At 39.8% G+C, this 24,583-nt stretch overlaps 14 non-coding genes across 14 annotated transcripts; all 14 read left to right on the top strand.

Annotated features, from left to right (window-relative positions):
- Positions 1–1,121: 1,121 nt before the first annotated feature.
- TRNAF-GAA (transfer RNA phenylalanine (anticodon GAA)) lies at positions 1,122–1,194 on the top strand. The gene has a single exon. It is a non-coding gene; the product is annotated as a tRNA-Phe (tRNA).
- Positions 1,195–4,582: 3,388 nt separating this feature from the next.
- TRNAF-GAA (transfer RNA phenylalanine (anticodon GAA)) lies at positions 4,583–4,655 on the top strand. Its single transcript has one exon. It is a non-coding gene; the product is annotated as a tRNA-Phe (tRNA).
- A 2,240-nt stretch (positions 4,656–6,895) lies between these two features.
- Positions 6,896–6,968, top strand: TRNAF-GAA (transfer RNA phenylalanine (anticodon GAA)). The gene has a single exon. It is a non-coding gene; the product is annotated as a tRNA-Phe (tRNA).
- A 494-nt stretch (positions 6,969–7,462) lies between these two features.
- Positions 7,463–7,535, top strand: TRNAF-GAA (transfer RNA phenylalanine (anticodon GAA)). The gene has a single exon. It is a non-coding gene; the product is annotated as a tRNA-Phe (tRNA).
- A 2,240-nt stretch (positions 7,536–9,775) lies between these two features.
- TRNAF-GAA (transfer RNA phenylalanine (anticodon GAA)) lies at positions 9,776–9,848 on the top strand. The gene has a single exon. It is a non-coding gene; the product is annotated as a tRNA-Phe (tRNA).
- Positions 9,849–10,356: 508 nt separating this feature from the next.
- Positions 10,357–10,429, top strand: TRNAF-GAA (transfer RNA phenylalanine (anticodon GAA)). Its single transcript has one exon. It is a non-coding gene; the product is annotated as a tRNA-Phe (tRNA).
- A 2,807-nt stretch (positions 10,430–13,236) lies between these two features.
- On the top strand, positions 13,237–13,309 carry TRNAF-GAA (transfer RNA phenylalanine (anticodon GAA)). Its single transcript has one exon. It is a non-coding gene; the product is annotated as a tRNA-Phe (tRNA).
- Positions 13,310–13,803: 494 nt separating this feature from the next.
- TRNAF-GAA (transfer RNA phenylalanine (anticodon GAA)) lies at positions 13,804–13,876 on the top strand. Its single transcript has one exon. It is a non-coding gene; the product is annotated as a tRNA-Phe (tRNA).
- Positions 13,877–14,953: 1,077 nt separating this feature from the next.
- On the top strand, positions 14,954–15,026 carry TRNAF-GAA (transfer RNA phenylalanine (anticodon GAA)). Its single transcript has one exon. It is a non-coding gene; the product is annotated as a tRNA-Phe (tRNA).
- A 3,388-nt stretch (positions 15,027–18,414) lies between these two features.
- Positions 18,415–18,487, top strand: TRNAF-GAA (transfer RNA phenylalanine (anticodon GAA)). Its single transcript has one exon. It is a non-coding gene; the product is annotated as a tRNA-Phe (tRNA).
- A 2,240-nt stretch (positions 18,488–20,727) lies between these two features.
- TRNAF-GAA (transfer RNA phenylalanine (anticodon GAA)) lies at positions 20,728–20,800 on the top strand. The gene has a single exon. It is a non-coding gene; the product is annotated as a tRNA-Phe (tRNA).
- Positions 20,801–21,294: 494 nt separating this feature from the next.
- On the top strand, positions 21,295–21,367 carry TRNAF-GAA (transfer RNA phenylalanine (anticodon GAA)). Its single transcript has one exon. It is a non-coding gene; the product is annotated as a tRNA-Phe (tRNA).
- A 1,673-nt stretch (positions 21,368–23,040) lies between these two features.
- TRNAF-GAA (transfer RNA phenylalanine (anticodon GAA)) lies at positions 23,041–23,113 on the top strand. The gene has a single exon. It is a non-coding gene; the product is annotated as a tRNA-Phe (tRNA).
- A 494-nt stretch (positions 23,114–23,607) lies between these two features.
- Positions 23,608–23,680, top strand: TRNAF-GAA (transfer RNA phenylalanine (anticodon GAA)). Its single transcript has one exon. It is a non-coding gene; the product is annotated as a tRNA-Phe (tRNA).
- Positions 23,681–24,583: the final 903 nt, after the last annotated feature.

Raw genomic sequence — 24,583 nt, 5'->3', positions numbered from 1 at the left:
CAAACTTTAGATCTAAGGGTTCCTGGTTAAATCCTTGGTTTGGTCAAAGACTGAGCAGCTAGTTCGTCAGGCAAGTTTCTTTTTTGGAGTCAGCTTCCGGTGACGTTTTATTTAATTAATAAAACCTTTCATCAACCTAATTGACATACCATCAGTACAAGACAGTACGTGTTTTCTATCTTTGTTTGAAAATGGATTCCACCTCTCTTGCCTTCAGCTTTGACTTCCATTATTTGCCGTTTCTATCTCGATTTTAGGGTAAACTGTAGCCTGCATCATTTTCCATCTAACCTTGGACCAAAGTGTCAGATGATATAGCTTGCTTCCTCATGCCACACATTTCTGTGTATTAGATTGCTAGCCTATTTAGCGTTTAGAAAAAAAGAAATACCTAGCTTGCGCAATAAAAAATAAATTGACTAATTGTGCCCAGTTAGCTGCAGAAGGATACAGCATACTTTAACACATAGATGTACCCTCCTAGTGATTGATCAGATGCCCACTTGTTGCCTGCAATGATTAAGAATCATCAGGAAGGTATTCTCTGACAACTGGCCGAAATAGCTCATTTGGGAGAGCGTTAAACTGAAGATCTAAAGCTCTCTGGTTCAATCCCGGGTTTTGGCAAGGACTGAGCACCTAGCTAATTAGGTGTAGTTCTCTCTTGGAGTCAGCTTCAGTAGACATTTTAGTTCATAGATGAAACCTTTTAATAACCTGTTCGACATACCATCAGTAGAGCACAGCACTTGCGTTCTATCTTCCTTTCAAAATGGCTTCCACCTCTCTTGCCTTCAGCTTTGACTTCCATTATTTCCAGTTTCTATCTTGATTTTAATGTAAACCTTAGGCTGCATCATCTTCCATTTTCCCATGAACCAAGCTGTCAGATGATATAGCTTGCTTACTCATCCCACACATTTGTGTGCCTATTCAGAGTTTGGAATAAAAGAAGTACCTAGGTTGCGCACCAAAAAAGTAAATGAGTAATTGCACCCAGTTAGCTGCAGAAGGATACCGGAAGTTTAAGACATAGCTGTACCCTCAAAGTGAATGATTTCGAGGTGTATGTCTTGTCTACAATGATTAAGAAGAATACGGAGGGACATGTGAAATAAGTGGCCGAAATAGCTCAGTTGGGAGAGCGTTAGACTGAAGATCTAAAGGTCCCTGGTTCAATCCCGGGTTTCGGCAAAGACTCAGAAGACAGCTTGTTAGGCGTGTTTCTTTCTTGGATTCAGCTTCTGGTGACGTTTTATTTAATTGATAAAACCTTTCATCAACCTAATTGACATACCATCAGTACAAGACAGTACGTGTTTTCTATCTTCCTTTGAAAATGGTTTCCACCTCTCTTGCCTTCAGCTTTGACTTCGATTATTTACTGTTTCTATCTTGATTTTTAGGTAACCCGCAGTCTGCATCAGTCTCCATCTTCCCTTGAACCAAAGTGTCGGATGAAATAGCTTGCTTACTCATGCCACACATTTCTGTGCATTAGATTGCTAGCCTATTTAGAGTTTAGAAAAAAAGAAATACCTAGCTTGCAGAATAAAAAACAAATTCCCTAATTACACCCAGTTAACTGGAGAAGGATACAACAAAGTTTAAGACATAGCTGTACCCTCACAGTGAATGATTTAGACTTCTGTGTCTTGTCTACAATGATTAAAAATGATACGGAAAGCTTTTCATGACACCTGGCTAAAATATCTCAGTTAGGATAATGTTAGACTAAAGATAAAAAAGGTCCTTGGTTCAATCCTGGGTTGTGCCAAAGACCAAGCACTCAGCTTGTTAGGCATGTTTCTTTCTTGGAGTCACTCTCAAGTGACATTTTATTTCATTGATAAAAACTTGCATCAACCTGATCGACATGCCATCGGTACAAAAGAGAACTTATTTTCTATCTTCCTTTCAAAATGGCTTCCACCTCTCTTGCCTTCAGCTTTTACTTCCATTATTTCCCGTTTCTATCTTGATTTTAATGTAAACCGTAGCCGGCGTCATCTTCCATTTTCCCATGAGCCAAACTGTCAGATGATATAGCTTGCTTGGTCATGCCACACATTTCTGTTTATGAGAGTGGTAGCCTATTCAGAGTTTAGAAAAAAAGAAGTACCTACCTCGCGTAGCAAAAAAGTAAAGGAGTAATTGCCCCCAGTTAGCTACAGAAGGATACAGCAAAGTGTAACACATAGCTGTACCCTCACAGTGAATGATTGCGACTTATATTTCTTGTCTACAATGATTAATAATAATAAGGAAGGCCCTGTGAAAAAACGGGCTGAAAGAGCTCAGTTGCGAGGACGTCAAACTTTAGATCTAAGGGTCCCTGGTTAAATTCTTGGTTTGGTCAAAGACTGAGCAGCTAGTTCGTCAGGCAAGTTTCTTTTTTGGAGTCAGCTTCCGGTGACGTTTTATTTAATTAATAAAACCTTTCATCAACCTAATTGACATACCATCAGTACAAGACAGTACGTGTTTTCTATCTTCCTTTGAAAATGGATTCCACCTCTCTTGCCTTCAGCTTTGACTTCCATTATTTCCCGTTTCTATCTCGATTTTAGGGTAAACTGTAGCCTGCATCATTTTCCATCTAACCTTGGACCAAAGTGTCAGATGATATAGCTTGCTTCCTCATGCCACACATTTCTGTGTATTAGATTGCTAGCCTATTTAGCGTTTAGAAAAAAAGAAATACCTAGCTTGCGCAATAAAAAATAAATTGACTAATTGTGCCCAGTTAGCTGCAGAAGGATACAGCATACTTTAACACATAGATGTACCCTCCTAGTGATTGATCAGATGCCCACTTGTTGCCTACAATGATTAAGAATCATCAGGAAGGTATTCTTTGACAACTGGCCGAAATAGCTCAGTTGGGAGAGCGTTAGACCGAAGATCTAAAGGTCCCTGGTTCAATCCCGGGTTTTGGCAAGGAGTGAGCACCTAGCTAATTAGGTGTAGTTCTCTCTTGGAGTCAGCTTCAGTAGACATTTTAGTTCATAGATGAAACCTTTCAATAACCTGATCGACATACCATCAGTAGAGCACAGCACTTGCGTTCTATCTTCCTTTCAAAATGGCTTCCACCTCTCTTGCCTTCAGCTTTGACTTCCATTATTTCCAGTTTCTATCTTGATTTTAATGTGAAGCTTAGGCTGCATCATCTTCCATTTTCCCATGAACCAAGCTGTCAGATGATATAGCTTGCTTACTCATCCCACACATTTGTGTGCCTATTCAGAGTTTGGAATAAAAGAAGTACCTAGGTTGCGCACCAAAAAAGTAAATGAGTAAATGCACCCAGTTAGCTGCAGAAGGATACCGGAAGTTTAAGACATAGCTGTACCCTCAAAGTGAATGATTTCGAGGTGTATGTCTTGTCTACAATGATTAAGAAGAAAACGGAGGGACCTGTGAAATAACTGGCCGAAATAGCTCAGTTGGGAGAGTGTTAGACTGAAGATCTAAAGGTCCCTGGTTCAATCCCGGGTTTCGACAAAGACTCAGAAGGCAGCTTGTTAGGCGTGTTTCTTTCTTGGATTCAGCTTCTGGTGACGTTTTATTTAATTGATAAAACCTTTCATCAACCTAATTGACATACCATCAGTACAAGACAGTACGTGTTTTCTATCTTCCTTTGAAAATGGTTTCCACCTCTCTTGCCTTCAGCTTTGACTTCGATTATTTGCCGTTTCTATCTCGATTTTAGGGTAAACTGTAGCCTGCATCATTTTCCATCTAACCTTGGACCAAAGTGTCAGATGATATAGCTTGCTTCCTCATGCCACACATTTCTGTGTATTAGATTGCTAGCCTATTTAGCGTTTAGAAAAAAAGAAATACCTAGCTTGCGCAATAAAAAATAAATTGACTAATTGTGCCCAGTTAGCTGCAGAAGGATACAGCATACTTTAACACATAGATGTACCCTCCTAGTGATTGATCAGATGCCCACTTGTTGCCTACAATGATTAAGAATCATCAGGAAGGTATTCTCTGACAACTGGCCGAAATAGCTCAGTTGGGAGAGCGTTAGACTGAAGATCTAAAGGTCCCTGGTTCAATCGCGGGTTTCGGCAAGGACTGAGCACCTAGCTAATTAGGTGTAGTTCTCTCTTGGAGTCAGCTTCAGTAGACATTTTAGTTCATAGATGAAACCTTTCAATAACCTGATCGACATACCATCAGTAGAGCACAGCACTTGCGTTCTATCTTCCTTTCAAAATGGCTTCCACCTCTCTTGCCTTCAGCTTTGACTTCCATTATTTCCAGTTTCTATCTTGATTTTAATGTAAAGCTTAGGCTGCATCATCTTCTATTTTCCCATGAACCAAGCTGTCAGATGATATAGCTTGCTTACTCATCCCACACATTTGTGTGCCTATTCAGAGTTTGGAATAAAAGAAGTACCTAGGTTGCGCACCAAAAAAGTAAATGAGTAAATGCACCCAGTTAGCTGCAGAAGGATACCGGAAGGTTAAGACATAGCTGTACCATCAAAGTGAATGATTTGGAGGTGTATGTCTTGTCTACAATGATTAAGAAGAATACGGAGGGACCTGTGAAATAAGTGGCCGAAATAGCTCAGTTGGGAGAGCGTTAGACTGAAGATCTAAAGGTCCCTGGTTCAATCCCGGGTTTCGGCAAAGACTCAGAAGACAGCTTGTTAGGTGTGTTTCTTTCTTGGATTCAGCTTCTGGTGACGTTTTATTTAATTGATAAAACCTTTCATCAACCTAATTGACATACCATCAGTACAAGACAGTACTTGTTTTCTATCTTCCTTTCAAAATGGATTCCACCTCTCTTGCCTTCAGCTTTGACTTCCATTATTTACTGTTTCTATCTTGATTTTTAGGTAACCCGCAGTCTGCATCAGTCTCCATCTTCCCTTGAACCAAAGTGTCGGATGAAATAGCTTGCTTACTCATGCCACACATTTCTGTGCATTAGATTGCTAGCCTATTTAGAGTTTAGAAAAAAAGAAATACCTAGCTTGCAGAATAAAAAACAAATTCCCTAATTACACCCAGTTAACTGGAGAAGGATACAGCAAAGTTTAAGACATAGCTGTACCCTCACAGTGAATGATTTAGACTTCTGTGTCTTGTCTACAATGATTAAAAATGATACGGAAAGCTTTTCATGACACCTGGCTAAAATATCTCAGTTAGGATAATGTTAGACTAAAGATAAAAAAGGTCCTTGGTTCAATCCTGGGTTGTGCCAAAGACCAAGCACTAAGCTTGTTAGGCATGTTTCTTTCTTGGAGTCACTCTCAAGTGACATTTTATTTCATTGATAAAAACTTGCATCAACCTGATCGACATGCCATCGGTACAAAAGAGAACTTATTTTCTATCTTCCTTTCAAAATGGCTTCCACCTCTCTTGCCTTCAGCTTTGACTTCCATTATTTCCCGTTTCTATCTTGATTTTAATGTAAACCGTAGCCGGCGTCATCTTCCATTTTCCCATGAGCCAAACTGTCAGATGATATAGCTTGCTTGGTCATGCCACACATTTCTGTTTATGAGAGTGGTAGCCTATTCAGAGTTTAGAAAAAAAGAAGTACCTACCTCGCGTAGCAAAAAAGTAAAGGAGTAATTGCCCCCAGTTAGCTACAGAAGGATACAGCAAAGTGTAACACATAGCTGTACCCTCACAGTGAATGATTGCGACTTATATTTCTTGTCTACAATGATTAACAATAATAAGGAAGGCACTGTGAAAAAACGGGCTGAAAGAGCTCAGTTGCGAGGACGTCAAACTTTAGATCTAAGGGTCCCTGGTTAAATCCTTGGTTTGGTCAAAGACTGAGCAGCTAGTTCGTCAGGCAAGTTTCTTTTTTGGAGTCAGCTTCCGGTGACGTTTTATTTAATTAATAAAACCTTTCATCAACCTAATTGACATACCATCAGTACAAGACAGTACGTGTTTTCTATCTTTCTTTGAAAATGGATTCCACCTCTCTTGCCTTCAGCTTTGACTTCCATTATTTGCCGTTTCTATCTCGATTTTAGGGTAAACTGTAGCCTGCATCATTTTCCATCTAACCTTGGACCAAAGTGTCAGATGATATAGCTTGCTTCCTCATGCCACACATTTCTGTGTATTAGATTGCTAGCCTATTTAGCGTTTAGAAAAAAAGAAATACCTAGCTTGCGCAATAAAAAATAAATTGACTAATTGTGCCCAGTTAGCTGCAGAAGGATACAGCATACTTTAACACATAGATGTACCCTCCTAGTGATTGATCAGATGCCCACTTGTTGCCTGCAATGATTAAGAATCATCAGGAAGGTATTCTCTGACAACTGGCCGAAATAGCTCATTTGGGAGAGCGTTAAACTGAAGATCTAAAGATCTCTGGTTCCATCCCGGGATTTGGCAAGGACTGAGCACCTAGCTAATTAGGTGTAGTTCTCTCTTGGAGTCAGCTTCAGTAGACATTTTAGTTCATAGATGAAACCTTTTAATAACCTGTTCGACATACCATCAGTAGAGCACAGCACTTGCGTTCTATCTTCCTTTCAAAATGGCTTCCACCTCTCTTGCCTTCAGCTTTGACTTCCATTATTTCCAGTTTCTATCTTGATTTTAATGTAAACCTTAGGCTGCATCATCTTCCATTTTCCCATGAACCAAGCTGTCAGATGATATAGCTTGCTTACTCATCCCACACATTTGTGTGCCTATTCAGAGTTAGGAATAAAAGAAGTACCTAGGTTGCGCACCAAAAAAGTAAATGAGTAATTGCACCCAGTTAGCTGCAGAAGGATACCGGAAGTTTAAGACATAGCTGTACCCTCAAAGTGAATGATTTCGAGGTGTATGTCTTGTCTACAATGATTAAGAAGAATACGGAGGGACCTGTGAAATAAGTGGCCGAAATAGCTCAGTTGGGAGAGCGTTAGATTGAAGATCTAAAGGTCCCTGGTTCAATCCCGGGTTTTGGCAAGGACTGAGCACCTAGCTAATTAGGTTTAGTTCTCTCTTGGAGTCAGCTTCAGTAGACATTTTAGTTCATAGATGAAACCTTTTAATAACCTGATCAACATACCATCAGTAGAGCACAGCACTTGCGTTCTATCTTCCTTTCAAAATGGCTTCCACCTCTGTTGCCTTCAGCTTTGACTTCCATTATTTCCAGTTTCTATCTTGATTTTAATGTAAAGCTTAGGCTGCATCATCTTCCATTTTCCTATGAACCAAGCTGTCAGATGATATAGCTTGCTTACTCATCCCACACATTTGTGTGCCTATTCAGAGTTTGGAATAAAAGAAGTACCTAGGTTGCGCACCAAAAAAGTAAATGAGTAATTGCACCCAGTTAGCTGCAGAAGGATACCGGAAGTTTAAGACATAGCTGTACCATCAAAGTGAATGATTTGGAGGTGTATGTCTTGTCTACAATGATTAAGAAGAAAACGGAGGGAGCTGTGAAATAACTGGCCGAAATAGCTCAGTTGGGAGAGCGTTAGACTGAAGATCTAAAGGTCCCTGGTTCAATCCCGGGTTTCGGCAAAGACTCAGAAGACAGCTTTTTAGGCGTGTTTCTTTCTTGGATTCAGCTTCTGGTGACGTTTTATTTAATTGATAAAACCTTTCATCAACCTAATTGACATACCATCAGTACAAGACAGTACTTGTTTTCTATCTTCCTTTCAAAATGGATTCCACCTCTCTTGCCTTCAGCTTTGACTTCCATTATTTACTGTTTCTATCTTGATTTTTAGGTAACCCGCAGTCTGCATCAGTCTCCATCTTCCCTTGAACCAAAGTGTCGGATGAAATAGCTTGCTTACTCATGCCACACATTTCTGTGCATTAGATTGCTAGCCTATTTAGAGTTTAGAAAAAAAGAAATACCTAGCTTGCAGAATAAAAAACAAATTCCCTAATTACACCCAGTTAACTGGAGAAGGATACAACAAAGTTTAAGACATAGCTGTACCCTCACAGTGAATGATTTAGACTTCTGTGTCTTGTCTACAATGATTAAAAATGATACGGAAAGCTTTTCATGACACCTGGCTAAAATATCTCAGTTAGGATAATGTTAGACTAAAGATAAAAAAGGTCCTTGGTTCAATCCTGGGTTGTGCCAAAGACCAAGCACTCAGCTTGTTAGGCATGTTTCTTTCTTGGAGTCACTCTCAAGTGACATTTTATTTCATTGATAAAAACTTGCATCAACCTGATCGACATGCCATCGGTACAAAAGAGAACTTATTTTCTATCTTCCTTTCAAAATGGCTTCCACCTCTCTTGCCTTCAGCTTTGACTTCCATTATTTCCCGTTTCTATCTTGATTTTAATGTAAACCGTAGCCGGCGTCATCTTCCATTTTCCCATGAGCCAAACTGTCAGATGATATAGCTTGCTTGGTCATGCCACACATTTCTGTTTATGAGAGTGGTAGCCTATTCAGAGTTTAGAAAAAAAGAAGTACCTACCTCGCGTAGCAAAAAAGTAAAGGAGTAATTGCCCCCAGTTAACTACAGAAGGATACAGCAAAGTGTAACACATAGCTGTACCCTCACAGTGAATGATTGCGACTTATATTTCTTGTCTCCAATGATTAACAATAATAAAGAAGGCACTGTGAAAAAACGGGCTGAAAGAGCTCAGTTGCGAGGACGTCAAACTTTAGATCTAAGGGTTCCTGGTTAAATCCTTGGTTTGGTCAAAGACTGAGCAGCTAGTTCGTCAGGCAAGTTTCTTTTTTGGAGTCAGCTTCCGGTGACGTTTTATTTAATTAATAAAACCTTTCATCAACCTAATTGACATACCATCAGTACAAGACAGTACGTGTTTTCTATCTTTCTTTGAAAATGGATTCCACCTCTCTTGCCTTCAGCTTTGACTTCCATTATTTGCCGTTTCTATCTCGATTTTAGGGTAAACTGTAGCCTGCATCATTTTCCATCTAACCTTGGACCAAAGTGTCAGATGATATAGCTTGCTTCCTCATGCCACACATTTCTGTGTATTAGATTGCTAGCCTATTTAGCGTTTAGAAAAAAAGAAATACCTAGCTTGCGCAATAAAAAATAAATTGACTAATTGTGCCCAGTTAGCTGCAGAAGGATACAGCATACTTTAACACATAGATGTACCCTCCTAGTGATTGATCAGATGCCCACTTGTTGCCTGCAATGATTAAGAATCATCAGGAAGGTATTCTCTGACAACTGGCCGAAATAGCTCATTTGGGAGAGCGTTAAACTGAAGATCTAAAGCTCTCTGGTTCAATCCCGGGTTTTGGCAAGGACTGAGCACCTAGCTAATTAGGTGTAGTTCTCTCTTGGAGTCAGCTTCAGTAGACATTTTAGTTCATAGATGAAACCTTTTAATAACCTGTTCGACATACCATCAGTAGAGCACAGCACTTGCGTTCTATCTTCCTTTCAAAATGGCTTCCACCTCTCTTGCCTTCAGCTTTGACTTCCATTATTTCCAGTTTCTATCTTGATTTTAATGTAAACCTTAGGCTGCATCATCTTACATTTTCCCATGAACCAAGCTGTCAGATGATATAGCTTGCTTACTCATCCCACACATTTGTGTGCCTATTCAGAGTTTGGAATAAAAGAAGTACCTAGGTTGCGCACCAAAAAAGTAAATGAGTAATTGCACCCAGTTAGCTGCAGAAGGATACCGGAAGTTTAAGACATAGCTGTACCCTCAAAGTGAATGATTTCGAGGTGTATGTCTTGTCTACAATGATTAAGAAGAATACGGAGGGACATGTGAAATAAGTGGCCGAAATAGCTCAGTTGGGAGAGCGTTAGACTGAAGATCTAAAGGTCCCTGGTTCAATCCCGGGTTTCGGCAAAGACTCAGAAGACAGCTTGTTAGGCGTGTTTCTTTCTTGGATTCAGCTTCTGGTGACGTTTTATTTAATTGATAAAACCTTTCATCAACCTAATTGACATACCATCAGTACAAGACAGTACGTGTTTTCTATCTTCCTTTGAAAATGGTTTCCACCTCTCTTGCCTTCAGCTTTGACTTCGATTATTTGCCGTTTCTATCTCGATTTTAGGGTAAACTGTAGCCTGCATCATTTTCCATCTAACCTTGGACCAAAGTGTCAGATGATATAGCTTGCTTCCTCATGCCACACATTTCTGTGTATTAGATTGCTAGCCTATTTAGCGTTTAGAAAAAAAGAAATACCTAGCTTGCGCAATAAAAAATAAATTGACTAATTGTGCCCAGTTAGCTGCAGAAGGATACAGCATACTTTAACACATAGATGTACCCTCCTAGTGATTGATCAGATGCCCACTTGTTGCCTACAATGATTAAGAATCATCAGGAAGGTATTCTCTGACAACTGGCCGAAATAGCTCAGTTGGGAGAGCGTTAGACTGAAGATCTAAAGGTCCCTGGTTCAATCCCGGGTTTCGGCAAGGACTGAGCACCTAGCTAATTAGGTGTAGTTCTCTCTTGGAGTCAGCTTCAGTAGACATTTTAGTTCATAGATGAAACCTTTCAATAACCTGATCGACATACCATCAGTAGAGCACAGCACTTGCGTTCTATCTTCCTTTCAAAATGGCTTCCACCTCTGTTGCCTTCAGCTTTGACTTCCATTATTTCCAGTTTGTATCTTGATTTTAATGTAAAGCTTAGGCTGCATCATCTTCTATTTTCCCATGAACCAAGCTGTCAGATGATATAGCTTGCTTACTCATCCCACACATTTGTGTGCCTATACAGAGTTTGGAATAAAAGAAGTACCTAGGTTGCGCACCAAAAAAGTAAATGAGTAAATGCACCCAGTTAGCTGCAGAAGGATACCGGAAGTTTAAGACTTAGCTGTACCATCAAAGTGAATGATTTGGAGGTGTATGTCTTGTCTACAAAGATTAAGAAGAAAACGGAGGGAGCTGTGAAATAACTTGCAGAAATAGCTCAGTTGGGAGAGCGTTAGACTGAAGATCTAAAGGTCCCTGGTTCAATCCCGGGTTTCGGCAAAGACTCAGAAGACAGCTTTTTAGGCGTGTTTCTTTCTTGGATTCAGCTTCTGGTGACGTTTTATTTAATTGATAAAACCTTTCATCAACCTAATTGACATACCATCAGTACAAGACAGTACTTGTTTTCTATCTTCCTTTCAAAATGGATTCCACCTCTCTTGCCTTCAGCTTTGACTTCCATTATTTACTGTTTCTATCTTGATTTTTAGGTAACCCGCAGTCTGCATCAGTCTCCATCTTCCCTTGAACCAAAGTGTCGGATGAAATAGCTTGCTTACTCATGCCACACATTTCTGTGCATTAGATTGCTAGCCTATTTAGAGTTTAGAAAAAAAGAAATACCTAGCTTGCAGAATAAAAAACAAATTCCCTAATTACACCCAGTTAACTGGAGAAGGATACAACAAAGTTTAAGACATAGCTGTACCCTCACAGTGAATGATTTAGACTTCTGTGTCTTGTCTACAATGATTAAAAATGATACGGAAAGCTTTTCATGACACCTGGCTAAAATATCTCAGTTAGGATAATGTTAGACTAAAGATAAAAAAGGTCCTTGGTTCAATCCTGGGTTGTGCCAAAGACCAAGCACTCAGCTTGTTAGGCATGTTTCTTTCTTGGAGTCACTCTCAAGTGACATTTTATTTCATTGATAAAAACTTGCATCAACCTGATCGACATGCCATCGGTACAAAAGAGAACTTATTTTCTATCTTCCTTTCAAAATGGCTTCCACCTCTCTTGCCTTCAGCTTTTACTTCCATTATTTCCCGTTTCTATCTTGATTTTAATGTAAACCGTAGCCGGCGTCATCTTCCATTTTCCCATGAGCCAAACTGTCAGATGATATAGCTTGCTTGGTCATGCCACACATTTCTGTTTATGAGAGTGGTAGCCTATTCAGAGTTTAGAAAAAAAGAAGTACCTACCTCGCGTAGCAAAAAAGTAAAGGAGTAATTGCCCCCAGTTAGCTACAGAAGGATACAGCAAAGTGTAACACATAGCTGTACCCTCACAGTGAATGATTGCGACTTATATTTCTTGTCTACAATGATTAACAATAATAAAGAAGGCACTGTGAAAAAACGGGCTGAAAGAGCTCAGTTGCGAGGACGTCAAACTTTAGATCTAAGGGTTCCTGGTTAAATCCTTGGTTTGGTCAAAGACTGAGCAGCTAGTTCGTCAGGCAAGTTTCTTTTTTGGAGTCAGCTTCCGGTGACGTTTTATTTAATTAATAAAACCTTTCATCAACCTAATTGACATACCATCAGTACAAGACAGTACGTGTTTTCTATCTTTCTTTGAAAATGGATTCCACCTCTCTTGCCTTCAGCTTTGACTTCCATTATTTGCCGTTTCTATCTCGATTTTAGGGTAAACTGTAGCCTGCATCATTTTCCATCTAACCTTGGACCAAAGTGTCAGATGATATAGCTTGCTTCCTCATGCCACACATTTCTGTGTATTAGATTGCTAGCCTATTTAGCGTTTAGAAAAAAAGAAATACCTAGCTTGCGCAATAAAAAATAAATTGACTAATTGTGCCCAGTTAGCTGCAGAAGGATACAGCATACTTTAACACATAGATGTACCCTCCTAGTGATTGATCAGATGCCCACTTGTTGCCTGCAATGATTAAGAATCATCAGGAAGGTATTCTCTGACAACTGGCCGAAATAGCTCATTTGGGAGAGCGTTAAACTGAAGATCTAAAGCTCTCTGGTTCAATCCCGGGTTTTGGCAAGGACTGAGCACCTAGCTAATTAGGTGTAGTTCTCTCTTGGAGTCAGCTTCAGTAGACATTTTAGTTCATAGATGAAACCTTTTAATAACCTGTTCGACATACCATCAGTAGAGCACAGCACTTGCGTTCTATCTTCCTTTCAAAATGGCTTCCACCTCTCTTGCCTTCAGCTTTGACTTCCATTATTTCCAGTTTCTATCTTGATTTTAATGTAAACCTTAGGCTGCATCATCTTACATTTTCCCATGAACCAAGCTGTCAGATGATATAGCTTGCTTACTCATCCCACACATTTGTGTGCCTATTCAGAGTTTGGAATAAAAGAAGTACCTAGGTTGCGCACCAAAAAAGTAAATGAGTAATTGCACCCAGTTAGCTGCAGAAGGATACCGGAAGTTTAAGACATAGCTGTACCCTCAAAGTGAATGATTTCGAGGTGTATGTCTTGTCTACAATGATTAAGAAGAATACGGAGGGACCTGTGAAATAAGTGGCCGAAATAGCTCAGTTGGGAGAGCGTTAGATTGAAGATCTAAAGGTCCCTGGTTCAATCCCGGGTTTTGGCAAGGACTGAGCACCTAGCTAATTAGGTGTAGTTCTCTCTTGGAGTCAGCTTCAGTAGACATTTTAGTTCATAGATGAAACCTTTTAATAACCTGATCAACATACCATCAGTAGAGCACAGCACTTGCGTTCTATCTTCCTTTCAAAATGGCTTCCACCTCTGTTGCCTTCAGCTTTGACTTCCATTATTTCCAGTTTCTATCTTGATTTTAATTTAAAGCTTAGGCTGCATCATCTTCCATTTTCCCATGAACCAAGCTGTCAGATGATATAGCTTGCTTACTCATCCCACACATTTGTGTGCCTATTCAGAGTTTGGAATAAAAGAAGTACCTAGGTTGCGCACCAAAAAAGTAAATGAGTAATTGCACCCAGTTAGCTGCAGAAGGATACCGGAAGTTTAAGACATAGCTGTACCCTCAAAGTGAATGATTTCGGGGTGTATGTCTTGTCTACAATGATTAAGAAAAATACGGAGGGACCTGCGCAATAAGTGGCCGAAATAGCTCAGTTGGGAGAGCGTTAGACTGAAGATCTAAAGGTCCCTGGTTCAATCCCGGGTTTCGGCAAAGACTCAGAAGACAGCTTGTTAGGCGTGTTTCTTTCTTGGATTCAGCTTCCGGTGACGTTTTATTTAATTAATAAAACCTTTCATCAACCTAATTGACATACCATCAGTACAAGACAGTACTTGTTTTCTAACTTCCTTTCAAAATGGATTCCACCTCTCTTGCCTTCAGCTTTGACTTCCATTATTTGCCGTTTCTATCTCGATTTTAGGGTAAACTGTAGCCTGCATCATTTTCCATCTAACTTTGGACCAAAGTGTCAGATGATATAGCTTGCTTCCTCATGCCACACATTTCTGTGTATTAGATTGCTAGCCTATTTAGCGTTTAGAAAAAAAGAAATACCTAGCTTGCGCAATAAAAAATAAATTGACTAATTGTGCCCAGTTAGCTGCAGAAGGATACAGCATACTTTAACACATAGATGTACCCTCCTAGTGATTGATCAGATGCCCACTTGTTGCCTACAATGATTAAGAATCATCAGGAAGGTATTCTCTGACAACTGGCCGAAATAGCTCAGTTGGGAGAGCGTTAGACTGAAGATCTAAAGGTCCCTGGTTCAATCGCGGGTTTCGGCAAGGACTGAGCACCTAGCTAATTAGGTGTAGTTCTCTCTTGGAGTCAGCTTCAGTAGACATTTTAGTTCATAGATGAAACCTTTTAATAACCTGATCGACATACCATCAGTAGAGCACAGCACTTGCGTTCTATCTTCCTTTCAAAATGGCTTCCACCTCTCTTGCCTTCAGCTTTGACTTCCATTATTTCCAGTTTCTATCTTGATTTTAATGTAAAGCTTAGGCTGCATCATCTTCCATTTTCCCATGAACCAAGCTGTCAGATGATATAGCTTGCTTACTCATCCCACACATTTGTGTGCCTATTCAGAGTTTGGAATAAAAAAAAAGTACCTAGGTTGCGCACCAAAAAAGTAAATGAGTAATTTCACCCAGTTAGCTGCAGAAGGATACCGGAAGTTTAAGACATAGCTGTACCCTCAAAGTGAATGATTTCGAGGTGTATGTCTTGTCTACAATGATTAAGAAGAATACAGAGGGACCTGTGAAATAACTGGCCGAAATAGCTCAGTTGGGAGAGCGTTAGACTGAAGATCTAAAGGTCCCTGGTTCAATCCCGGGTTTCGGCAAAACTCAGAAGACAGCTTGTTAGGTGTGTTTCTTTCTTGGATTCAGCTTCTGGTGACGTTTTATTTAATTGATAAAACCTTTCATCAACCTAATTGACATACCATCAGTACAAGACAGTACTTGTTTTCTATCTTCCTTTCAAAATGGATTCCACCTCTCTTGCCTTCAGCTTTGACTTCCATTATTTACTGTTTCTATCTTGATTTTTAGGTAACCCGCAGTCTGCATCAGTCTCCATCTTCCCTTGAACCAAAGTGTCGGATGAAATAGCTTGCTTACTCATGCCACACATTTCTGTGCATTAGATTGCTAGCCTATTTAGAGTTTAGAAAAAAAGAAATACCTAGCTTGCAGAATAAAAAACAAATTCCCTAATTACACCCAGTTAACTGGAGAAGGATACAACAAAGTTTAAGACATAGCTGTACCCTCACAGTGAATGATTTAGACTTCTGTGTCTTGTCTACAATGATTAAAAATGATACGGAAAGCTTTTCATGACACCTGGTTTAAATATCTCAGTTGGGAGAATGTTAGACTAAAGATAAAAAAAGGTCCTTGGTTCAATCCTGGGTTGTGCCAAAGACCAAGCACTCAGCTTGTTAGGCATGTTTCTTTCTTGGAGTCACTCTCAAGGGACATTTTATTTCATTGATAAAAACTTGCATCAACCTGATCGACATGCCATCGGTACAAAAGAGCACTTATTTTCTATCTTCCTTTCAAAATGGCTTCCACCTCTCTTGCCTTCAGCTTTGACTTCCATTATTTCCCGTTTCTATCTTGATTTTGATGTAAACCGTAGGCGGCGTCATCTTCCATTTTCCCATGAGCCAAACTGTCAGATGATATAGCTTGCTTAGTCATGCCACACATTTCTGTTTATGAGAATGGTAGCCTATTCAGAGTTTAGAAAAAAAGAAGTACCTAGCTCGCGTAGCAAAAAAGTAAAGGAGTAATTGCCCCCAGTTAGCTACAGAAGGATACAGCAAAGTGTAACACATAGCTGTACCCTCACAGTGAATGATTGCGACTTATATTTCTTGTCTACAATGATTAATAATAATAAGGAAGGCCCTGTGAAAAAACGGGCTGAAAGAGCTCAGTTGCGAGGACGTCAAACTTTAGATCTAAGGGTCCCTGGTTAAATTCTTGGTTTGGTCAAAGACTGAGCAGCTAGTTCGTCAGGCAAGTTTCTTTTTTGGAGTCAGCTTCCGGTGACGTTTTATTTAATTAATAAAACCTTTCATCAACCTAATTGACATACCATCAGTACAAGACAGTACGTGTTTTCTATCTTCCTTTGAAAATGGATTCCACCTCTCTTGCCTTCAGCTTTGACTTCCATTATTTCCCGTTTCTATCTCGATTTTAGGGTAAACTGTAGCCTGCATCATTTTCCATCTAACCTTGGACCAAAGTGTCAGATGATATAGCTTGCTTCCTCATGCCACACATTTCTGTGTATTAGATTGCTAGCCTATTTAGCGTTTAGAAAAAAAGAAATACATAGCTTGGGCAATAAAAAATAAATTGACTAATTGTGCCCAGTTAGCTGCAGAAGGATACAGCATACTTTAACACATAGATGTACCCTCCTAGTGATTGATCAGATGCCCACTTGTTGCCTACAATGATTAAGAATCATCAGGAAGGTATTCTTTGACAACTGGCCGAAATAGCTCAGTTGGGAGAGCGTTAGACCGAAGATCTAAAGGTCCCTGGTTCAATCCCGGGTTTTGGCAAGGAGTGAGCACCTAGCTAATTAGGTGTAGTTCTCTCTTGGAGTCAGCTTCAGTAGACATTTTAGTTCATAGATGAAACCTTTCAATAACCTGATCGACATACCATCAGTAGAGCACAGCACTTGCGTTCTATCTTCCTTTCAAAATGGCTTCCACCTCTCTTGCCTTCAGCTTTGACTTCCATTATTTCCAGTTTCTATCTTGATTTTAATGTAAACCTTAGGCTGCATCATCTTACATTTTCCCATGAACCAAGCTGTCAGATGATATAGCTTGCTTACTCATCCCACACATTTGTGTGCCTATTCAGAGTTTGGAATAAAAGAAGTACCTAGGTTGCGCACCAAAAAAGTAAATGAGTAAATGCACCCAGTTAGCTGCAGAAGGATACCGGAAGTTTAAGACATAGCTGTACCCTCAAAGTGAATGATTTCGAGGTGTATGTCTTGTCTACAATGATTAAGAAGAAAACGGAGGGACCTGTGAAATAACTGGCCGAAATAGCTCAGTTGGGAGAGTGTTAGACTGAAGATCTAAAGGTCCCTGGTTCAATCCCGGGTTTCGACAAAGACTCAGAAGGCAGCTTGTTAGGCGTGTTTCTTTCTTGGATTCAGCTTCTGGTGACGTTTTATTTAATTGATAAAACCTTTCATCAACCTAATTGACATACCATCAGTACAAGACAGTACGTGTTTTCTATCTTCCTTTGAAAATGGTTTCCACCTCTCTTGCCTTCAGCTTTGACTTCGATTATTTGCCGTTTCTATCTCGATTTTAGGGTAAACTGTAGCCTGCATCATTTTCCATCTAACCTTGGACCAAAGTGTCAGATGATATAGCTTGCTTCCTCATGCCACACATTTCTGTGTATTAGATTGCTCGCCTATTTAGCGTTTAGAAAAAAAGAAATACCTAGCTTGCGCAATAAAAAATAAATTGACTAATTGTGCCCAGTTAGCTGCAGAAGGATACAGCATACTTTAACACATAGATGTACCCTCCTAGTGATTGATCAGATGCCCACTTGTTGCCTACAATGATTAAGAATCATCAGGAAGGTATTCTCTGACAACTGGCCGAAATAGCTCAGTTGGGAGAGCGTTAGACTGAAGATCTAAAGGTCCCTGGTTCAATCGCGGGTTTCGGCAAGGACTGAGCACCTAGCTAATTAGGTGTAGTTCTCTCTTGGAGTCAGCTTCAGTAGACATTTTAGTTCATAGATGAAACCTTTCAATAACCTGATCGACATACCATCAGTAGAGCACAGCACTTGCGTTCTATCTTCCTTTCAAAATGGCTTCCACCTCTCTTGCCTTCAGCTTTGACTTCCATTATTTCCAGTTTCTATCTTGATTTTAATGTAAAGCTTAGGCTGCATCATCTTCTATTTTCCCATGAACCAAGCTGTCAGATGATATAGCTTGCTTACTCATCCCACACATTTGTGTGCCTATTCAGAGTTTGGAATAAAAGAAGTACCTAGGTTGCGCACCAAAAAAGTAAATGAGTAAATGCACCCAGTTAGCTGCAGAAGGATACCGGAAGGTTAAGACATAGCTGTACCATCAAAGTGAATGATTTGGAGGTGTATGTCTTGTCTACAATGATTAAGAAGAATACGGAGGGACCTGTGAAATAAGTGGCCGAAATAGCTCAGTTGGGAGAGCGTTAGACTGAAGATCTAAAGGTCCCTGGTTCAATCCCGGGTTTCGGCAAAGACTCAGAAGACAGCTTGTTAGGTGTGTTTCTTTCTTGGATTCAGCTTCTGGTGACGTTTTATTTAATTGATAAAACCTTTCATCAACCTAATTGACATACCATCAGTACAAGACAGTACTTGTTTTCTATCTTCCTTTCAAAATGGATTCCACCTCTCTTGCCTTCAGCTTTGACTTCCATTATTTACTGTTTCTATCTTGATTTTTAGGTAACCCGCAGTCTGCATCAGTCTCCATCTTCCCTTGAACCAAAGTGTCGGATGAAATAGCTTGCTTACTCATGCCACACATTTCTGTGCATTAGATTGCTAGCCTATTTAGAGTTTAGAAAAAAAGAAATACCTAGCTTGCAGAATAAAAAACAAATTCCCTAATTACACCCAGTTAACTGGAGAAGGATACAGCAAAGTTTAAGACATAGCTGTACCCTCACAGTGAATGATTTAGACTTCTGTGTCTTGTCTACAATGATTAAAAATGATACGGAAAGCTTTTCATGACACCTGGCTAAAATATCTCAGTTAGGATAATGTTAGACTAAAGATAAAAAAGGTCCTTGGTTCAATCCTGGGTTGTGCCAAAGACCAAGCACTAAGCTTGTTAGGCATGTTTCTTTCTTGGAGTCACTCTCAAGTGACATTTTATTTCATTGATAAAAACTTGCATCAACCTGATCGACATGCCATCGGTACAAAAGAGAACTTATTTTCTATCTTCCTTTCAAAATGGCTTCCACCTCTCTTGCCTTCAGCTTTGACTTCCATTATTTCCCGTTTCTATCTTGATTTTAATGTAAACCGTAGCCGGCGTCATCTTCCATTTTCCCATGAGCCAAACTGTCAGATGATATAGCTTGCTTGGTCATGCCACACATTTCTGTTTATGAGAGTGGTAGCCTATTCAGAGTTTAGAAAAAAAGAAGTACCTACCTCGCGTAGCAAAAAAGTAAAGGAGTAATTGCCCCCAGTTAGCTACAGAAGGATACAGCAAAGTGTAACACATAGCTGTACCCTCACAGTGAATGATTGCGACTTATATTTCTTGTCTACAATGATTAACAATAATAAGGAAGGCACTGTGAAAAAACGGGCTGAAAGAGCTCAGTTGCGAGGACGTCAAACTTTAGATCTAAGGGTCCCTGGTTAAATCCTTGGTTTGGTCAAAGACTGAGCAGCTAGTTCGTCAGGCAAGTTTCTTTTTTGGAGTCAGCTTCCGGTGACGTTTTATTTAATTAATAAAACCTTTCATCAACCTAATTGACATACCATCAGTACAAGACAGTACGTGTTTTCTATCTTTCTTTGAAAATGGATTCCACCTCTCTTGCCTTCAGCTTTGACTTCCATTATTTGCCGTTTCTATCTCGATTTTAGGGTAAACTGTAGCCTGCATCATTTTCCATCTAACCTTGGACCAAAGTGTCAGATGATATAGCTTGCTTCCTCATGCCACACATTTCTGTGTATTAGATTGCTAGCCTATTTAGCGTTTAGAAAAAAAGAAATACCTAGCTTGCGCAATAAAAAATAAATTGACTAATTGTGCCCAGTTAGCTGCAGAAGGATACAGCATACTTTAACACATAGATGTACCCTCCTAGTGATTGATCAGATGCCCACTTGTTGCCTGCAATGATTAAGAATCATCAGGAAGGTATTCTCTGACAACTGGCCGAAATAGCTCATTTGGGAGAGCGTTAAACTGAAGATCTAAAGATCTCTGGTTCCATCCCGGGATTTGGCAAGGACTGAGCACCTAGCTAATTAGGTGTAGTTCTCTCTTGGAGTCAGCTTCAGTAGACATTTTAGTTCATAGATGAAACCTTTTAATAACCTGTTCGACATACCATCAGTAGAGCACAGCACTTGCGTTCTATCTTCCTTTCAAAATGGCTTCCACCTCTCTTGCCTTCAGCTTTGACTTCCATTATTTCCAGTTTCTATCTTGATTTTAATGTAAACCTTAGGCTGCATCATCTTACATTTTCCCATGAACCAAGCTGTCAGATGATATAGCTTGCTTACTCATCCCAAACATTTGTGTGCCTATTCAGAGTTTGGAATAAAAGAAGTACCTAGGTTGCGCACCAAAAAAGTAAATGAGTAATTGCACCCAGTTAGCTGCAGAAGGATACCGGAAGTTTAAGACATAGCTGTACCCTCAAAGTGAATGATTTCGAGGTGTATGTCTTGTCTACAATGATTAAGAAGAATACGGAGGGACCTGTGAAATAAGTGGCCGAAATAGCTCAGTTGGGAGAGCGTTAGATTGAAGATCTAAAGGTCCCTGGTTCAATCCCGGGTTTTGGCAAGGACTGAGCACCTAGCTAATTAGGTTTAGTTCTCTCTTGGAGTCAGCTTCAGTAGACATTTTAGTTCATAGATGAAACCTTTTAATAACCTGATCAACATACCATCAGTAGAGCACAGCACTTGCGTTCTATCTTCCTTTCAAAATGGCTTCCACCTCTGTTGCCTTCAGCTTTGACTTCCATTATTTCCAGTTTCTATCTTGATTTTAATGTAAAGCTTAGGCTGCATCATCTTCCATTTTCCTATGAACCAAGCTGTCAGATGATATAGCTTGCTTACTCATCCCACACATTTGTGTGCCTATTCAGAGTTTGGAATAAAAGAAGTACCTAGGTTGCGCACCAAAAAATTAAATGAGTAATTGCACCCAGTTAGCTGCAGAAGGATACCGGAAGTTTAAGACATAGCTGTACCCTCAAAGTGAATGATTTCGGGGTGTATGTCTTGTCTACAATGATTAAGAAAAATACGGAGGGACCTGCGCAATAAGTGGCCGAAATAGCTCAGTTGGGAGAGCGTTAGACTGAAGATCTAAAGGTCCCTGGTTCAATCCCGGGTTTCGGCAAAGACTCAGAAGACAGCTTGTTAGGCGTGTTTCTTTCTTGGAGTCAGCTTCCGGGGACGTTTTATTTAATTAATAAAACCTTTCATCAACCTAATTGACATACCATCAGTACAAGACAGTACTTGTTTTCTATCTTCCTTTCAAAATGGATTCCACCTCTCTTGCCTTCAGCTTTGACTTCCATTATTTACTGTTTCTGTCTTGATTTTTAGGTAACCCGCAGTCTGCATCAGTCTCCATCTTCCCTTGAACCAAAGTGTCGGATGAAATAGCTTGCTTACTCATGCCACACATTTCTGTGCATTAGATTGCTAGCCTATTTAGAGTTTAGAAAAAAAGAAATACCTAGCTTGCACAATAAAAAACGAATTCCCTAATTACACCCAGTTAACTGGAGAAGGATACAGCAAAGTTTAAGACATAGCTGTACCCTCACAGTGAAGGATTTAGACTTCTGTGTCTTGTCTACAATGATTAAAAATGATACGGAAAGCTTTTCATGACACCTGGCTAAAATATCTCAGTTAGGATAATGTTAGACTAAAGATAAAAAAGGTCCTTGGTTCAATCCTGGGTTGTGCCAAAGACCAAGCACTCAGCTTGTTAGGCATGTTTCTTTCTTGGAGTCACTCTCAAGGGACATTTTATTTCATTGATAAAAACTTGCATCAACCTGATCGACATGCCATCGGTACAAAAGAGCACTTATTTTCTATCTTCCTTTCAAAATGGCTTCCACCTCTCTTGCCTTCAGCTTTGACTTCCATTATTTCCCGTTTCTATCTTGATTTTGATGTAAACCGTAGCCTGCGTCATCTTCCATTTTCCCATGAGCCAAACTGTCAGATGATATAGCTTGTTTAGTCCTGCCACACATTTCTGTTTATGAGAGTGGTAGCCTATTCAGAGTTTAGAAAAAAAGAAGTACCTACCTCGCGTAGCAAAAAAGTAAAGGAGTAATTGCCTCCAGTTAGCTACAGAAGGATACAGCAAAGTGTAACACATAGCTGTACCCTCATAGTGAATGATTGCGACTTATCTTTCTTGTCTACAATGATTAATAATAATAAGGAAGGCACTGTGAAAAAACGGGCTGAAAGAGCTCAGTTGCGAGGACGTCAAACTTTAGATCTAAGGGTCCCTGGTTAAATCCTTGGTTTGGTCAAAGACTGAGCAGCTAGTTCGTCAGGCAAGTTTCTTTTTTGGAGTCAGCTTCCGGTGACGTTTTATTTAATTAATAAAACCTTTCATCAACCTAATTGACATACCATCAGTACAAGACAGTACGTGTTTTCTATCTTTCTTTGAAAATGGATTCCACCTCTCTTGCCTTCAGCTTTGACTTCCCTTATTTGCCGTTTCTATCTCGATTTTAGGGTAAACTGTAGCCTGCATCATTTTCCATCTAACCTTGGACCAAAGTGTCAGATGATATAGCTTGCTTCCTCATGCCACACATTTCTGTGTATTAGATTGCTAGCCTATTTAGCGTTTAGAAAAAAAGAAATACCTAGCTTGCGCAATAAAAAATAAATTGACTAATTGTGCCCAGTTAGCTGCAGAAGGATACAGCATACTTTAACTCATAGATGTACCCTCCTAGTGATTGATCAGATGCCCACTTGTTGCCTACAATGATTAAGAATCATCAGGAAGGTATTCTTTGACAACTGGCCGAAATAGCTCAGTTGGGAGAGCGTTAGACTGAAGATCTAAAGGTCCCTGGTTCAATCCCGGGTTTCGGCAAGGACTGAGCACCTAGCTAATTAGGTGTAGTTCTCTCTTGGAGTCAGCTTCAGTAGACATTTTAGTTCATAGATGAAACCTTTCAATAACCTGATCGACATACCATCAGTAGAGCACAGCACTTGCGTTCTATCTTCCTTTCAAAATGGCTTCCACCTCTCTTGCCTTCAGCTTTGACTTCCATTATTTCCAGTTTCTATCTTGATTTTAATGTAAACCTTAGGCTGCATCATCTTCCATTTTCCCATGAACCAAGCTGTCAGATGATATAGCTTGCTTACTCATCCCACACATTTGTGTGCCTATTCAGAGTTTGGAATAAAAGAAGTACCTAGGTTGCGCACCAAAAAAGTAAATGAGTAATTGCACCCAGTTAGCTGCAGAAGGATACCGGAAGTTTAAGACATAGCTGTACCCTCAAAGTGAATGATTTCGAGGTGTATGTCTTGTCTACAATGATTAAGAAGAATACGGAGGGACATGTGAAATAAGTGGCCGAAATAGCTCAGTTGGGAGAGCGTTAGACTGAAGATCTAAAGGTCCCTGGTTCAATCCCGGGTTTCGGCAAAGACTCTGAAGACAGCTTGTTAGGCGTGTTTCTTTCTTGGATTCAGCTTCTGGTGACGTTTTATTTAATTGATAAAACCTTTCATCAACCTAATTGACATACCATCAGTACAAGACAGTACTTGTTTTCTATCTTCCTTTCAAAATGGATTCCACCTCTCTTGCCTTCAGCTTTGACTTCCATTATTTACTGTTTCTGTCTTGATTTTTAGGTAACCCGCAGTCTGCATCAGTCTCCATCTTCCCTTGAACCAAAGTGTCGGATGAAATAGCTTGCTTACTCATGCCACACATTTCTGTGCATTAGATTGCTAGCCTATTTAGAGTTTAGAAAAAAAGAAATACCTAGCTTGCACAATAAAAAACGAATTCCCTAATTACACCCAGTTAACTGGAGAAGGATACAGCAAAGTTTAAGACATAGCTGTACCCTCACAGTGAATGATTTAGACTTCTGTGTCTTGTCTACAATGATTAAAAATGATACGGAAAGCTTTTCATGACACCTGGTTTAAATATCTCAGTTGGGAGAATGTTAGACTAAAGATAAAAAAAGGTCCTTGGTTCAATCCTGGGTTGTGCCAAAGACCAAGCACTCAGCTTGTTAGGCATGTTTCTTTCTTGGAGTCACTCTCAAGGGACATTTTATTTCATTGATAAAAACTTGCATCAACCTGATCGACATGCCATCGGTACAAAAGAGCACTTATTTTCGATCTTCCTTTCAAAATGGCTTCCACCTCTCTTGCCTTCAGCTTTGACTTCCATTATTTCCAGTTTCTATCTTGATTTTAATGTAAAGCTTAGGCTGCATCATCTTCCATTTTCCCATGAACCAAGCTGTCAGATGATATAGCTTGCTTACTCATCCCACACATTTGTGTGCCTATTCAGAGTTTGGAA

This window comes from Pleurodeles waltl, chromosome 8 (genome assembly GCF_031143425.1).
Source record: "Pleurodeles waltl isolate 20211129_DDA chromosome 8, aPleWal1.hap1.20221129, whole genome shotgun sequence".
Lineage (NCBI taxonomy): Eukaryota > Metazoa > Chordata > Amphibia > Caudata > Salamandridae > Pleurodeles > Pleurodeles waltl.
This window is presented reverse-complemented; position numbering and strand designations above follow the sequence as displayed.